Source organism: Panthera tigris, chromosome X, assembly GCF_018350195.1.
Source record: "Panthera tigris isolate Pti1 chromosome X, P.tigris_Pti1_mat1.1, whole genome shotgun sequence".
Classification (NCBI taxonomy): domain Eukaryota; kingdom Metazoa; phylum Chordata; class Mammalia; order Carnivora; family Felidae; genus Panthera; species Panthera tigris.
Window position 1 is genome coordinate 88,375,954 of NC_056677.1, and position 17,608 is coordinate 88,393,561.

Below are 17,608 nucleotides of genomic sequence, written 5' to 3' on the forward strand. Positions count from 1 at the left end.
TGTTCACGTATGAAATTTCCCACAAGGAAAATGGACCTGTTAGCTAAATGACTACAACAAAACACTGTAAAGAAATATTAAGGAAGATAGTCTATAACCACGATATCCCATAAATGAAATTGGCTTTAAGTTTGCACTACTGGCCACTGTCCTCCAATATCTAGCCTTATGCTTCTATATGTGACAATCATCTCGGGTTTTAGTGTCAGAAGAGTAATCAAGAACACCTGATGCCAGAAGACAAAGTATTGGAACTATTCAGAACATCATTCTAATGGGTTCTGTGTGGCATTCTTTAAAAAGGTTCTTTCTTTGTAACCTACAATGTATACTATTGAATCTCTATAAAGACTTAATGGTGTATTAAGTAATGGGGCCTATACTAAGCCCAGGTAGAGGTTTGTGGTACCTGCGTATACTCCAGGCTACCCAATGTAATATTTGGTTGATATCTTCACGAGACCTCTGTGCCTGTGTATTAAGATTTGTCTTTATATTAGAGATGTCTCCTTTATTATCTATGATTTTTAGGGATAGTCCCATTGGCTAGGACCTTTTCTTAAGCCATTAGCAATAGCAAATTTCGTTAAGACATGAAGCATCACTGAAGAGCTTTAGAGCAAACTCTGTATGAGAAGAGACCACAGCAGTTCACACAAAAATGAATTACAAATTGAGACAGGCTGATACAGCATATGCAGTAATGCTCTCACTAGGCTTTTGATGCAATTTGTAGTTTTAATCCTTGAACGTTGTCTCCCATTCTGAATACTTGTAAGAAACCAACTTGCAATAACACAATATATACAATGGCTTATTCTACATTGGGATGCAGCAGGGGTGGTGAAAGTCCTTATATGTTTGAATCTTGCAGATAGTGGGGATCATGTCATTGATTTATTCAGGGCCAGTTATTTGTTTGCTTCAAGAAAGAATACACATTCATTGGCATAGGAATCCCAGGAATCTGATTTTATGACATGGAATTCATCAAAATACTCAAAAGGAGACATTTAAATGGAAAATTCCTTTTGTTCAAGATTAAAGGCCAGATTCAGTTGTTACCAGTCATCTTTGGGAGTAAATTACACAGCAGCCAGTTATACAACTTTCTTTATAATAGGACCTGGTGTAATAAAAAGAAAACAGACTCTGAGTCAGAAAACGTGAGTTCTAGTTCAGGCTCCTCTAATACCAACTAACTACATACCCTTGGGCAAGTCATTTAACCTCATCTTTATGGTCAGAGGAGCACAAAATTATAGCTGTTCTTTGACTATAAAAGTAAACAGCAGGAGGTGAAGAAGAGTCCAAAAGAGCATTTTATTGAAACAACCATTCTAGGTCAACAACTTTGTATATCACTGCAGCACAAACTATAGGAACACCAAAAAGGCTGAAGGAATTCAAATCAAGGTTGGGGGGAGAAACACCTTGCATTAAACAACACAGCCTACAGTATGGACAATAATTATCAAGTAGCTTGGTTTCTACAGAAGCAAGAAAACAAGAATGACTGAAGTTGAAAGAAAGCAACTTAGCAAGATGATCCCAGGAAAAAAGGACAGGGCTTGAGAGACCAGTGATGTATTTCGACAGGGCACATTAAATAATGGGGTGACTGAGTATTTCCAGTTCTCCACCTTCAGGGCACATGGTAGGATTGCACTTTCTGGCCTCCAATTGATCCTTTATCAAAGCTGACCAATGATATATGAAAACAGTGACATGTGTCAGATGTAGAAATAAGATTTAATTCGGACTGGAGAGTGAGACTTTCAGGGCTCTCTTTCCCTCTGCCGCAACCATCAGCAGTGTTCCAGATGGTGGCTGCTCCATCTGGGTCCTAGGTTGAAGACCGCATAATGTCCCTCATGTGACCCATGATGGACATGCAGTGTAAACAAAAACTAACCCTTTGCTATTTTAAGCCACTGAGATGTTGGGAGTCATTTGCTATAGCAACATAGCCCATCCTATCCTGACTGAAGGGATGGCAGTCATGAAGTCAAACTCTACCTAACAGAGGGAAAAAAATAGCTTGGCTGCTTTTCTTTCAGCAGATGAGCCTCAGTTAAGGGGACTTGGTGCTTCTTGGAGGCTTGTGCCCTCAAATATTGCAAGGTTCTATTATGGATATGAACAGAACCATGTCACTGTTACTGGCAGCTAATGGTGGCCGTGAAAAATAAAGAGGACAACTCAGGACAGGGCAGGCTCAAGGGACTGGCAACTTAATATAAATCCTTCCTCTCATTCTGTTCCAAGTAAATAGTGACTGAAAGTCATATGGCTCTTCAATGGCCTGTCCAGAATAACTGGCTCTAGGCCAGTTTGAAGCCAGCAGGTGTCCTTCATAATAGAGTTGGCACCTTCATTTGTCAGTGTATTCAGTAGCAGAGTGGGCAAAAAGCTGAACAAACAAGGAAGAAAGAACTACCTTTTCACCATTTGAGGCTCTTAAAGGTGACCAGGCTGAGAAGAACATTATGAAATTTGGAGAATGAAATTAAAAATATATCCTATGTAATGTAAGGCTAACTAGTCCCCATCTAAATTATTTTCTCCTGGAGACTCTAAGGCTCACTGATCCTGCCCTAACCAGGACTATTAATAGGTATAGGGGCTATGACTAGGCTAGTGAACAGCACTGCAGGAAGCCAAGGTGGTAATTACAGGCTGTCTACTTGAAATGACCTCTGTCCATTACTGACACCTTACATGGGGGTGCTGGGAGATGATGAGCTGTGCCACAGTAACTGCCAATAATAGCTATCATTTGTTGAAGCACATACAACAACCAGCTACTTCCTGCACATTATAGTCAATACTCCCAACCACATGAGGTAGGTATTACAATTTTCAAATGTAATTTTTGAATGAGACTTTGAATGTTATTTTTCAAAGGAGACAGAAGAATGTCAAGGAAGATGCAGAAGGAGAGAGCCTAGAAGGATATGTGAACCAAGAGTAAGATGCTACTGGTAGTTCAATGAAGAGAAGCAATTCAATTTTGGTGATTAAGAAGTGACTCTTAAGAAGTTAATTTCAGTGAGTTGGTTGGGAAGAAACCCAGAAGACAAAGGGCTAAACAATAAATGAGTGGCAGAAAAGGATGTACACTAACTGTAGACCATTCTTTCATGAAATACAGCACTTTGCATACAGTTTACCTTTATCCCTGTAGATCTCATCAAAGCTATAGACTTTTTCGCCCCAGAAAAATGTACATACATATCTAATTTACATACAACTTTGGGGCACTCATAGACCCACCTGAAACCCACAGAGAAATTCCAGGTTACGAATGAATGATATATAACAAGATGATGGACACGGACCTGTGGGAGTAATACACAGGTGGTTTCAATTGCACTGGTAATATTTTATTTCTTAAGCTGAGTGATGCTCATATATTCATTATATTATGTTCATTACATGATTATGAATGTTCATTATATTATTTTATGTAATATTTTATATAAAGCATTTTTGTTTTGTTATTAACTTTTTAAATAGAAAAATGTCATATAGGAGAATATTTTTTTAATGTTTATTCATTTTTGAGAGACAGAGAGATAGAGCATGTGCAGGGGAGGGGAACAGAGCAGGGGACAAAGGATCCAAAGCAGGCTCTTCGCTGACAGCAAGGAGCCCTATACAGGACTCAAACTCAAGAACCGTGAGATCATGACCTGAGCTGAAGTCAGATGTTTAACTGATTGAGCCACCCAGGTGCTCCAAGAATATCTTTGTTGGAAGGAAATGTACACTGAAGTATTAAGGAATTATGTGGCATCACATGGGCACATTACCCTCAAAATGTTAAAGGACGATTTTTTTGTACCATTCTTGAAACTTTTCTGTAATGCTGAGATTGTTTCAAAAATGTTTTTTAAAACAGTAATGGACACTTAACAATAAAAAGAAAAAAAACCTGACAAACAAAAAAACCTTAATTAAAGACATACTCTCACAGGTATACAGGAAGGCATAACCAAACTTACAGAGAAATGGACTTGTAGAAATGCATGGAGTGATCCTTCAAAATAGACAAAGGAACTGCTGTTAATTTAGCTCTAAAGAACAATGTTTTATGGCAGAACTCTCTTTTCCCCACTGACTAATACTCTGACTGGGAGGGGATAAACTGGGAGTCATTGGACAAAGAAGCAGCAATCTCTGTCAGCACCTTTTGCTCTCATGGCCATTAGGGAGAGAGAGTGGGAGCTTCAAGCTTCTCTCATGGCTTCAAGACAGGAGAGCTCAGGCTGAACACTCCAAACAGGTACCGGGCATCAAACCAGAAAAAGCTATGGGTTTCTTCCAACTTGACCACTGTGCCTTCAATTCTTCTGGCAGTCCAGTAGGGAGAGATTGGGGAAGTTGGGGGAGAAATAGGAAATTTTAATCAACTAGGTGTCTAGGTGATGTTACAACTTCTTGAGCAGGTGAAAGATAAAAGAGGTGATTTAGGAGCATTGTATATAGAGGAAAAAACTAAAGGCAAAAACTGGTTAAGGATAGTATTTGTCTTTATAATGAAAATGTAAATAAAAAAGAAGACTCTTGGTATGTGCATTTACATTTGACACATAGGATATAGGGAGTTATTTGTATAGGCAACTGTCTGGCCCAAGAAGAATGGGCAAAAGATCCACTGATCGCAGCATTCAATACAGTGCTTTGTAGCCAAATTCTTCTCTTTGCCTGGCTTTTAAGGCCTCCATGGCCTGACTCTGCTCCAATTACCTGTAGTCATTTCCCTCTACTGCTGTGTTTTAGCCAGGTAGCTCTTCTCACTGTCCCCTACTTAACCATATTCATTCCTGCTAGGGCTATAGTGTATGATTGTTCATAGGGTCCACTGCCAAAGGAAACTTGATTGAGGGTGCAAGTGGGAACTGAAATCCAGACTGCTCACTGCTCAGCAAGGAGTAAGACATGGCAGGGAGCTATGATTGCCTGGAGGAAAGGACCTATTCCTAGTTTCCCCAAAGATGTTGTAAACTGATACCTCCTCCATATTTTTGCTCATGCTCTGATCAGTTTGTTTCTCTGATGACTTAACAAGGCTACATTTTTAAATCAAAGATGAGGGGCACCTAGGTGGCTTAGTCATTTAAGGGTCCGACTTTGGCTCAGGTCATGATCTCACAGCTCGTGGATTCGAGCCCCGCATCAGGCTCTGTGCTGACAGCTCAGAGCCTGGAAGCTGCTTCAGATTCTGTGTCTCCCTCTCTCTGTGCCCCTCCCCTGCTTGCACTCTGTCTCTCTCCCTCCCAAAGTAAATAAACTTTAAAAAAATTTTAAATCAAAGATGGATCATCTTTCCTGGCAAATACATTTATAACGGCTTAGAGAAGGTAAATGGAAATCAAGGATGTCCTAGAACATAGAGTATTCACATTTACCACTCATTTTTTACTAGTCCCTTCAGTCCTGGAACAAATCCTACTTCTGTGAAGCCTTCCCCAACTACAACCCATACCGACCTTTCTTCTCTCACCTTCTATAGCACCTCATTCTGTCCTATGAAGTTTAATTCCCAATTATTATATAATTCGGTGTTTTAAAACTGTGCAGATATCGCAACAGTTCCGCAATATCTAATTTTAATTTCATTTAAGATATATATTTTTAAGCTATTTTAAAACTGCAATAAAACACAGCATGAAGCATCCAAATGGGTTACATACCAAGCATTAACTCATCAGAAACCACTGATTGTGTTAATGTGTGTTGCCAAGTTAACAAGGTAACAATGCGTATTTATGTGTATGCCTGAGAGAGAGAGAGAGAGAGAGAGAAGAGAGAAGGTAGTGTCTGTAGATCTGGAAATATAGATTCTCTTGCCACATCTGTTTAAAGTGTATCCTGATAATGGCAAGACCAGGTGTTAAATGAAAGAGTCCTCACCCTATGATGTCTACTATTTATTTGGGTACATCAAAATTTTCTTCATATTCTATAACCAAAATAAAACAAAACCTGGACACCAAGACTGCTAATAGCTTTCAATTTCAGATTTTTATGTTTTTTTCTCAATATCTTCCTTCTTACTGACTTTACAAATAAATGAATGTTAAAAACATTCACTTACTGGCAAAACAGCTATATAGTTTTTTTTTCAAAAAATTTTAAATATTTATTTGTTTTTGAGAGAGAGACACACACACAGAGCATGAGCGGGGGAAGAGCAGAAAGAGAAGGAGACACAGAATCTGAAGCAGGCTCCGGGCTCTGAGCTGTCAGCTCAGAGACGGACGCGGGGCTTGAACTCATGAACCGTGAGATCATGACCTGAGCCGAAGTCGGACGCTTAACTGACTGAGCCACCCAGGTGCCCTGCAAAACAGCTATTTTGGTTTGGATTTTATATTGGGCATCATATGAAAAAATTTGGATATTATATTGGGGGTCATAGGGAGTCATTGGGGGTCATTTGCCTATACAAATAACTCCCTATATCCTATGTGTCAAAAAAGTTTGGGGAGAAAAGGGTCTACTGTAAATTTTGAAAAATGCTTTAGTTATTCTTTTTCTTCATCATTATCAACATCAACATGAACATTATTATCTTTGAGCATGCTCTGGATATCTAGTTGCAGGCTAGGTGCTGGTAAGTATTTATGCAACTTAATCTTATCTCTAAGGCAAGGTCACATAAATCTTGTAAGTCTAAAATTAATCCTCATCTTTAAGGTATCTGCGACACTTACAAACAGAATTTAGAGATTCTAGGCATTTTCAATTGTTTCTGCCAACCCTCTTCCGTCTGGGTAAGAAAAAAAATGGTCATTCAAAGCTTTAGAGAGCAAGGAGAAATACCACTTAACTTTTATTCCCTCCTCAACACAGAATCTGCCTCCCAAAGGACCAATTCAGCCTCTTGGCCAGCAGTCCCAGACATTTCTGGGAAAGCCTGGTCTCTCTGAGGTAAATGCTGTAGAGCTTTAAGGCCAGGGAAATTTCCACTGAAGAGCACCAACTGCCCCCCCCCCCACTCAGTACAAGTAAACCAGATTGAAAGATAATGGCAAACCAGCCCTATTGTTGTTAGACAAAGGGGAACTAGGACTTCAAAGATGCCAGAGAAGCTCCCTTCAAATGTAATCTTTACTTGGGACCTTGGTCTCCACAGGGGGTCACAAAAGTAGGGCCACAGAGGCAGAGGACTTTGGAGAAACTGGACCCAGTGTAACAATTCTACCCCCTCTTCTCCCCTAGGAAGCTTGAGAAAGGAATTCAACAAATAATTAAGCAATTTTCTCTAAAATGTCCCCTCAAATGTGTTCACTACTCATTCCTAGCACACAGGAAGTCACAGTGAGTGATCAGAGAAGAATAACAATAGTAATAATTTTACAGCTGCTAATATATTTAGTGAATTGTCCTCAGGCCATAGTTTGTTCTGGAGTCTATATTTGAGCCCAGGAACATCTGGCTCCAGATTTGGAGTTCTCTATTTTTTGACCACACTATAATCCATAAAGGAAAAAAAATTAGGAAGTAGACCTCTAGACTTAGTCATGTAACACAAAAAGAGCTTGAGAGAAGACACATACCTCACGGCTTCCCAAAATTTCCAGATGCCTATGATCCTCCATCTAAGGAAATACACCTTACTACAGGTATTAGGTAAATGCTCTGAGGAGTCAGGGAGTCAACAAGAGTGCAGGTCATGTCTAGCTCTTTCCTATTCCTCCAGCCTCCTCTTACACCATCTTTGCCGACCTCCCTCCACTTCTCCAACCCCCACACTCCAGCCACCCTGGCTTAGTACTTGCCACGGCCCTTCAAACGACAGGGATGACTACAGTGTTTGGCACATAGTAGGCACTAAATAAATACCATTTTGAAGGAAGGAAAGAAGGAAAAACAGAAGGAGAGACAGAAGGATAGAAAGGAGTCGTTTCAGAAAAATATTCACTGAAGTGGGCCTTAAGGGAAGAATAATATGTCCATCTGCAGAGACAGGAGGAAAGCAGGGGATGAGAAAAGAAGGGTGTATCAAACAGAAGGAAAAGCAGGAGGAGTGACTATGCATGGCATGTTGAGCCAACATCAAAAGTATAACTGTGATCTAAACATCAGTTCTAGAACAATAACAGCAGATGGAATCAAATGGGTAGGCAGGGCCAGATGATGATGGGTATAGGGAGCTTTCACAAACGTTGGAGTGGTACGATCATATTTGTGTTTTAGAATAAGGCCTTTGCTTGCAGAGAGGATGGATATCAGGAAAGAAGGTAGGAGGCAGCAGAAGACTTAAACCAGAACAGTCAGGTCTGTTGTAGGAGTCCAGATAAGAGATGATAAAATGCCTGAATTAGAGAGACAGCACTGTATGGTGGGTTTTAACTCAAACCATTCGCTGGATGTGTGATCTTGGATAAATCAGTTAATCCCTCTGGGCTAAGAATATTTGCCCTGTATATTTCACGGGGTCACTGTAAGCAGCTAATAAAATAATATTGAGAGAATACTTTGTAAACTTAAAGCACTAGAAATTATATGTCACTTTTAATGTGGTAGAAGAGGGAAAAAGAGATAAGGGGGACAACTGAGAAACATAGCCAATCTTCCAGACATACAGTCTGTGGTTGAGAGAGTCTACTTTGACATCTCCCTTTTTCTCACCTTGTCATATATCAGTTGTCAAAATTGGGGAATCCTTTTTTAGTTTTCCCTCAAGAATAAAAGAAATCAAGAATGCCTACAGGGGGGACAGAAGGGGAATTCAGCACATATGTTGTGAATGGTAATCTCACATATGTTATTTCTTCTAATCACACAGCACTCTCGAGAGGAAGATGTCATTATGCAACTTTTACTGATGACAAAACTGAGTCTGAGAAAGGTAAATTGAGTTGCCCTAAGTCCCACAGCTAGTAACTGTTAGAGGGCAGATGCAGAATTCAAACACAAGTCTGATTCCAGAGTCTTTTCTCTTCAATGTTACACCATTGAAAAAGATTGCTATTTTGCCATCAAAGCAATTGTTATTAGAGTTAACACTAGTAACTGTTAAGGTAGACAAGGAAAAGACAGTTGTTGCAGGCCATTAAAAATAAATCTGCTTACTCATTTGAAAGTCATTTGTTGATCACCTACTATATGGTTGGCGGTATCCTCGACATTGTATATACAAGGCTGAACAGGGCAACACAGACAAGTAAGCACAGGACTTTCATGACTACATGGCAGGGGCTACAAGGAGGCCCAAAGAACCTTGGAATCCGGGGGGAAGGAAGAACACCTTCTTTCTGAAGAGGTCTGGGATGGTTTCATAGAAGAAATAACATTTTATCTGAGTATTAAAGATTGAGCAGGAGTTCCCTAGGTAGAGGAGAAAGTATAAATAATGGAGCAAGGCATTTCAAGTAAGGAGGACAACATATGTAAAAGCAAAGAGATAGGAAAGAACCTAAGGTAGTTTGGAAATAGAGAGTTCAGTCTGAATGAAGTGTAATGTACACTATGAACTAGAGAAGGAGGGTTGGCAAGAAAAAAACCACACAGACATGAGGCTAGAATGGTAGTTGGGGCCAGATAATGAAGGCCCTTAAATGTGCTAAGCTAGGGAGTATGTATTTTAATACTGGAAGAAACGAGAAACCAACAAAGGTTTGAAATGAGGAGATAATGTAATTGGATTTGCTGTTAGTAAAATAACTCTGGTGGCAGTGCAGAGATTAGAATGGAGTCAGGAGGTAGAAAAACTAGTTAAGACGCTATTGATACATGATGATGAGATTTGGAACCAATAGAATATGAGTGGAATAGCTAGATTCTACAGATTTTTGGTAAAACTAATGGAGCTTGGTGAGAAGGATGGAGATAATGGGAGTTAGTGGCTGATTCTATAGTTTCTTGCTTGAAACTGGGTAAATAGTGATATTTCACAAAGATAAAAAAGAGAGAAAACAGCAGGTTGGAGTGTCATGGAAAGGATTGGAAAACAGTTTCATTTTTGGATACATTGTACTAGGGGCAATAGAAAATAACAATAGCTGGCATTGGTTGAGTGCTCTAGGCACTGTTTTAAGTGCTTTGTGTGTATCAACGAATTGATATCCAAGTACAAGGGCTTACTAGATAATTGGAAATATAGGTTTGGAACTCAAAAAGCATGTCTAAGTTGGAAATATAAATTGATAGTCATCAGTGTATAGGAGTCATAGTTAAAACTGTTGATGCAAGAAGAAGGCAAAGGATAAAATGCTGAGGAAAAAAAAAGCACCATTGTAGGACCAGAGAGTAATGAAGATTATAAGCTCTATGACAGCAAAGATCAGATCAGACTTATTCATCACTGTGTCATCAGAGCCTGACATACTATTTAGAATATAGTGCTTGCTCAGTAAAAAATGTTGAATGAATCAAATAAAAATATCTGAGAAGTACAAGGATAAATAATGAGACATAGTGTTTTGAAAGTTAAAAAAGTAAAGGTAGTTTCAGAATGATTGGAAAATGCCCAACACTACAGTAGAGAGATCAGATTTGTGGTTGCCAGAGGCAGAGGATGGGGGGAAGGAGAATTGGAGGAAGGTGTTCAAAAGGTATAAACTTCCAGTTATAAGGTAAATAAGTACTAGGGATGTAATGTACACATGATGACTACAGCTAAAATTGCTGTATGGTAAATAAGAAAGATGTTAAGAGAGTAAATCCTGAGAGTTTTCATCACAAGGAGAAAAACTTTTTCCCCTTTTTTCTTTTTATTGTATCTATATGGGAAGATGTATGTTTGCTAAACTTATTGTGATAATCCTTTCACAATACATATAATTCAAACCATCATGCTGTATGACTTAAATTTATACAGTGATATATGCCAGTTATTTCTCAATAAAACTGGAGGAAAATCCAATAGATAAGTCAGATAGAATGGGGACTGAAAAGAATCCACTGGGCTCGGTAGTTAGGCAGCTATTAGTAACTTGAAAGACAGCAATTTTGGTGGAATAGCCTCAGTCTAGACTGTAATAGGCTTAGAGGTAAATGGTTGTGGAAGAACAGTAGACAATAACAAGAAGTTTGGTGGTAATATGACTGAGAAGGTTAGAGTGATGGAGAAAAACAAAGCTATGTTTTTTATTATCTTTTTTATAATGGAGGAGACATTATAGTAGAACAGAAAAGAAATCCTAGGAGAGGGAATAATTAAAGATGGTAAGAGAGTGGAAAATTGCTCTTAGCTAATTTTCCCATCACCGTTTTCCTTTGAGCATGTTTATCAGATCTTTTATGTACATTTAATTATATTTTAAAACAAGTTAGAGCCCTATGATCTACCTCACTGGGACATATAGTCAGCTTAAAAGGACTTGATAGTTTAATACAACATGGCACTTTCCTAATATGTTCTTTCTATATGTGTATGTTCTGTCATCCATACAGAATAGGACAAGTCTATACTCCAAGCATGGTGGTGAAATTATGGAACTATTCACATAATTGAGGCAAGTAAAAACTAATACATATTGACAATTGATATCGATCTATTTCATTCTTTAAAAATTTTTATTCAATTTATGAAACTAAAAAAAAAAAAACAGTTCACCCATTTCTCCCATCCCCTACTCCCTGCGTCTTGCAATCACCAATCTGTTCTCTATATCTATGAGCTTGGTTTTTCTTTTTTTAGATTTCACATATAAGATTGATTATATGGTATTTGTCTCTCTCTGTGTGACTTATTTCACTTAGCATAATGTCCTTGAGGTCCATCCATGTTTTGGCAAATGGCAAAATTTCATTCTTTTTTGGGTTAATAATATTCCACTGTGTGTGGGTGTGTAGCAAATTCTTTATCCATTCATCTATCAATGAATAATTAAGTTGTTTGCATGTCTTGGCTATTGTAAATAATGCTGCAATGAATATGGGGGTGTGCATATCTCTTCAAATTGTTTTTTGTTTGTTTGTTTGTTTTTTGAATAAACACCCAGAAGTAGAATTGTTGGATCACATGGTAGCTCTATTTTTAATTTTTTGAGGAACTTCCATACTGTTTTCCATAGTGGTCCCAGCAATTTACATTCCTACTAACAGTGCATAAGGTTTTCTTTTCCCCACACCTTCACCAACACCTGTTATCACTGTCTTTTTGATGCTAGCTATTCCAGCATGTGTGAAGTGATATCTCACTGTGGTTTTGATATGCATTTCTCTGAAGATTAATAATATTGAACACATTTTAATGTACTTGTTGGTTATCTGTATGTCTTTTATGGAAAAATGTCTATTTAGATCCTCTGCTCATTTTTAATAGGACTGCTTTTTTTCTTGCTATTGAGTTGTATCAATTCTTTGTATATTTTAGATATTAGCCTGTTACAAGATATATGATTTGTAATTATTTTCTCCCTTTCAGTAGATTGCCTCTTCATTTTGTTGATGGCTTCTTTTTCTGTGCAGAAGCTTTTTTGTTTGATGTAGTGCCACTTATTTATTTTTGGTATCCAATTCAATCATCTCTAAGACCTATGTAAAAGAGCTTATTGCCTATGTTTTCTTCTAGGAGTTAAATGGTTTGGGGTCCTATATTTAAGTGTTTAATGCATGTTGAATTAATTTTTGTTTATGGTCTAAGATAGTGATCCAGTTTCATTGTTTTGCATGTGGCTGTCCAATTTTTCCAACACTATTTATTGAAGAGACTGTCCTTTCCCCATTGTATATTCTTGGCTCCTTTGTCACAAATTAATTGACCATATATACATGAGTTTATTTCTGGGCTCTCTGTTTTCTTCCATTGTTCTATGTGTTTTTATGCCAATACCATACTGTTTTAATTACTATAGCTCTGCAATATAGTTTGAAGTCAGGGAGTGTGATGCCTCCAGCTTTCTTCTTCTTTCTCAAGATTGCTTTGACTATTCAAGATCTTTCGTGGTTCTATACAAATTTTAGAATTGTTTGCTCTATTTCTGTGAAAGATACCACAGGAATTTTGATAGGGATTGCACTGAATCTGTGTGTGTTGCTTGAGTAGTATGTACATTTAAACAATATTAATTTTTGTCTATCCATGAACGCAGAATATGTTTTCATTTATTTGTGTCTCCTTCAATTTCTTTCATTAATGTCTTACACTTTTCACTGTACAGTGTTTCACCTTCTTGGTAAACTCATTCGCTGGTATTTTATTATTTTTGATACACTTGTACATGGCATTGTTTTCTTATTTTCTCTTTCTGATAGTTCTTTAATAGTGTAAAGAAATACAACAGATTTTTTAGTGTATTAATTTTGTATCCTGCAACTTTACTAAATTTATTAGTTCTAACATTTTTTTGATGGAATCTTTAGGGGTTTCAATAACAATATCATGTCATCTACAAAAAGTGACAATTTCTTCCTCTCCAGTTTAGATGCCTTTATTTCTTTTTTGCTTAATTGCTCTGGCTAGGACTCACAATATGATGTTGAATTATTTCATTCTTATATTAAGGAAGTAACAAGGGAAACAGCATATTTTGCTCCTGTGATCTGGCTGGATTATAAGATTCTAGTATATAAGGGCATATTTACTGGGGACTCCATGGTATGCCTAAAATCTAACAGATTATTTGTATTCATAGTCAATACAAATGCCCTCATGCCTGAACAAGCCTTAGAAAGTGACAATTTGTTTATTCTAAAATCCAATTGCATAACCAGGATTTCTGTTTTTAATGTCATAGATTATTTTGGCAGTCTAGTGAAGCCTATGGACTCCTTTTCAGAATAATATTTTTAAATGTATTTGGGGTGCCTGGGTGGCTCAGTCGGTTAAGCATCCGACTTCAGCTCAGGTCATGATCTCACTCACGGTTTGTGGGTTCAAGTCCTGCGTGGGGCTCTGTGCTGGCAGCTCAGTGCCTGGAGCCTGCTTCAGATTCTGTGTCTCCCTCTCTCCCTGTCCCTCCTCAACTCATGCTCTGTCTCCCTCGCTCTCAAAAATGAATAAGCATTAACAAAATTTAAATATATTCAATAAAGCACATTGGATTACAGTGGAAACCAATTATATTGAAATACAATCATCAATAAATATAATAAAACAAATTTGTGATATGTAATTATATATGTTTCTTTAGTAACAAATTAAATACTAGTATCTAATTCCCCTCCTCTCTTGTCTTGAAATGTTTGTTTTTGATCTGTCAATAATATAGCCACATTATCAATTATGTGTTATCCATTCATGTAGTCATTTGAAGATTCTCTTTTTTTTTTTTTTAATTTTTTTTTCAACGTTTTTTATTTATTTTTGGGACAGAGAGAGACAGAGCATGAACGGGGGAGGGGCAGAGAGAGAGGGAGACACAGAATCGGAAACAGGCTCCAGGCTCCGAGCCATCAGCCCAGAGCCCGACGCGGGGCTCGAACTCACAGACCGCGAGATCGTGACCTGGCTGAAGTCGGACGCTTAACCGACTGCGCCACCCAGGCGCCCCGAAGATTCTCTTGATGATGTACTCATACATATGTATCAGTATCCCCAGTCATCCCAAGAGATATATTCTAGGTGTACACACACAAATACATGTTATATATTGTGATTATTCATAACGATCTGATATAGGTTATTTGCTAGCAAGTATAGCAAAAGACTACTTTAAATTTTCATGCTGAGAAAATTAAAAGACCAACCATCATCCACAGATTGGGAGAAAATATTTGCAAATTATATGTATGGCAAAGGACATGTATCCAGAATATACAAAGGACCCTTACAACTTAATAATAAGAAGACAACCCAATTTGAAAATGGACAAATATTTAAATAAACATAAATATAAATTTTTCATATGACCCAGCAAATCTATTCCTACATACCTATTCAAGAAAAGTAAATTGTATGTCCACACAAAGATTTGCATGTTAATATTCATAACAGCATTATTCATAATAGCCCAAAACTGGAAAGAGCCCAATGTCTATTAACTGGTGAATGCATAAGCAAAATGGGGTATATCCATAATGGAATAGCAATATTAAATGCCAATACCAATAGAGTAAAATACTGATACATGCTACAACATGAATGAGCTTCAAAAACACTATGCTAAGTGAAAGATGCCAAACAAAAGATTACATAGTATATGATTCTGTTTATATGAAAATACCCAGAAAAGAAAAATATATAGAGTTAAAAAAGTAGATTCATGCTTGCTTGGGGTTAGGGGTGGGAATGGGGATATGACTGGATATGAAGAATCTTACCAAGGTGATGAAAATGTTCTAAAACTGGATATGGTGATAGTTGCACAACTTGGCAAATTTACTAAAAATCATTGAATTGTATACATAAAATGGGTGAATTTATGGTCACAACTTTAAGGAACGAAGTTTGTATTTCAATCAGACTTTGATTTGAATGTGGCTAAAGGCATTTGCCTATGCTCTTTGCAGAAGGGAACAGCCAGACGTATATTTCCCCCCCTTTGCATCTTCTCCACCCAAATGAGTCTCATCAGGCTTTGACTTCAAATATACTTGCTTGTATTAGAGCTACCCATGAAAGCAGATGTGGGGTAAGTGGGACGAAAAAATAAGGACCCTGACTACTTTGGGCGCATATTTTAACTGCTGGTCATGTTGGCCTATTATGGCGAGACATGAATCTTTCTAGTCTTTTCTTTAACACAATGCAGGCACATGCAGATAATAATTTATCATTAGGTATCTTATCTTTTAAGGAATGTAATGACCACCATTGTCTGAGAAAGTAAAATCCTAGAAAGTTAGAGACTATGTTTAAATAAATCTTTGTGTGCTGTGCCTCAGGCACTTAATAACCAAAACTGATTATGGATATTCTGAAACCCTAGGCTCTATCTCATTCAGATAAATTGTGCAAATATTTCACCTCAATGAAGATCATCATTCTTTTAAAAGAAGTTTACAGAAACTCATTCTTTAATCCCAGGTTTTAACATTTAGCTTTCCATCCCTTTAAATAGCACTGCTGTATAAACAAAGAGAACTCAAAAGCACCTAAAAGACCCTATCTCAAATGCTCACCAATATTCTGTTATTGGCAACTTAACTCTCACAGTGAACAAATTTTCTTATAGAGAACCACAACTTAGTTCCTTGTCAGTCTATTTGTAAGTTATTTTTCATTAATGTTAGTCAAACAAGGTACAGAGAATGCAAAGATCTAAGACCACTTGAAAGGTGAAACATCGCAAACCCAGAGGATAAACTGGACTTGAGATGAGGAGATGAGAACCATCCAATATAGATGAGAATCCGGTACAAAGAGTAAAAACAAATAAGAAATTTGCCTTCAGAAAAGTCACCTTTTGAGAACTTATCTTGAGACTCTCCTCTTCTTCTTTGCCATTTTCCACAAAATGAAAACAAAATAGCTTTACACTTCGAAAGATATTATGCAGGAGTAAACAGCAGTGAAGGAAGCAGCTCTGGACATAAGTAAGGTTAAAAAAAATATTGTCAGTGTATCTCAAGGTTTATTTTAGTCTTACCAGGGTCACTCACACTGACATAGCAGGTGACACTGTAAAACAATGAGACAGAATCTAAAATCCACAGACCAAAGCAGTGCTTGATTTTGGAGACATGCTTAAATACTTCTAAGAATTAAGGCATAATCCTTCAGTGACTTTTAAGGAGATCAAGTGATAAGATGCAGTGTTTGGGAAGTCTCCAGCTATCTAGAATGATTTGTTAATGCCTTTTCTCCCAAAGTACACTGAATACAATCAGCTAGAGTCTGAAAATAAAGGTTTTGCTGGAGGGTATGCTGCCCAAGCATAACATTTTTACAAGTGGCAAGATTCCCAGACAAATTGTTAACTAATCAAAACGTGGCATTTTCAATAAATGTAGTATTGAGCCTCAAGGTAACACATAACTAAACTTGTGTACTGGAGGAATCAGATGGAGAAGTAGGCAGAACCCTAGATCAATACTTCTGTTTACAAAGTTTAGAATTTACTTACATAGGAGCTGATGTTCTGAGTTGGGGGTGGGGGGGGGTCACAAGATGTTAAAAGTCAAGTATTCTGGCATCATTCTCTTTTCATAAGAGAAATCATTTCACTTCATTTTAATATTTTCTTAAAGATATATGCCGGGACAAAGTAATCCTTTTTCCTCCCATAAACTATTAGCCAATTTTATTGGGTTGCATTAAGTATGGCTCTATAAATAGTATTTAAAAACATTTTAAGTATTAAAAATACAGCCAATCATTTTAAATTGTCAAAACCCACAAAGTAAATATTTGGAATATATATTAATCTGTCATCTATATAGTGCGTAACTTTGGCTATTAACAGTTTATTAAGTAGAGCAGTGATATAGTAGTCAATAGTTGAACAACTTCATATTTGAACTTAACAGCTAACTTTATTTCTGCCAGCATAAACAGCTAGTGAGGCTGGAAAACAGCAGCATCTCTGATTATTTGGGTCATTCTACCTTTGGTAAATTATCCTAGTAATTACATTTGAGGTCTCTCCACTTTCTGGGATCCATTAAACTTTTCTTGACCAGATGTCTACAGAAATTCCTCTGCCTGCAGTTCCTAGCTGATTTGATGGATGATATCTAAACAGCCTATAAAATGTTAACTTTTAGA

At 37.4% G+C, this 17,608-nt stretch overlaps 1 protein-coding gene across 1 annotated transcript in view; it reads right to left on the reverse strand.

Annotated features, from left to right (window-relative positions):
• Positions 1–17,608, reverse strand: part of COL4A6 (collagen type IV alpha 6 chain) — a 288,857-nt gene that overhangs the window by 270,149 nt on the left and 1,100 nt on the right. The window lies entirely within an intron of this gene.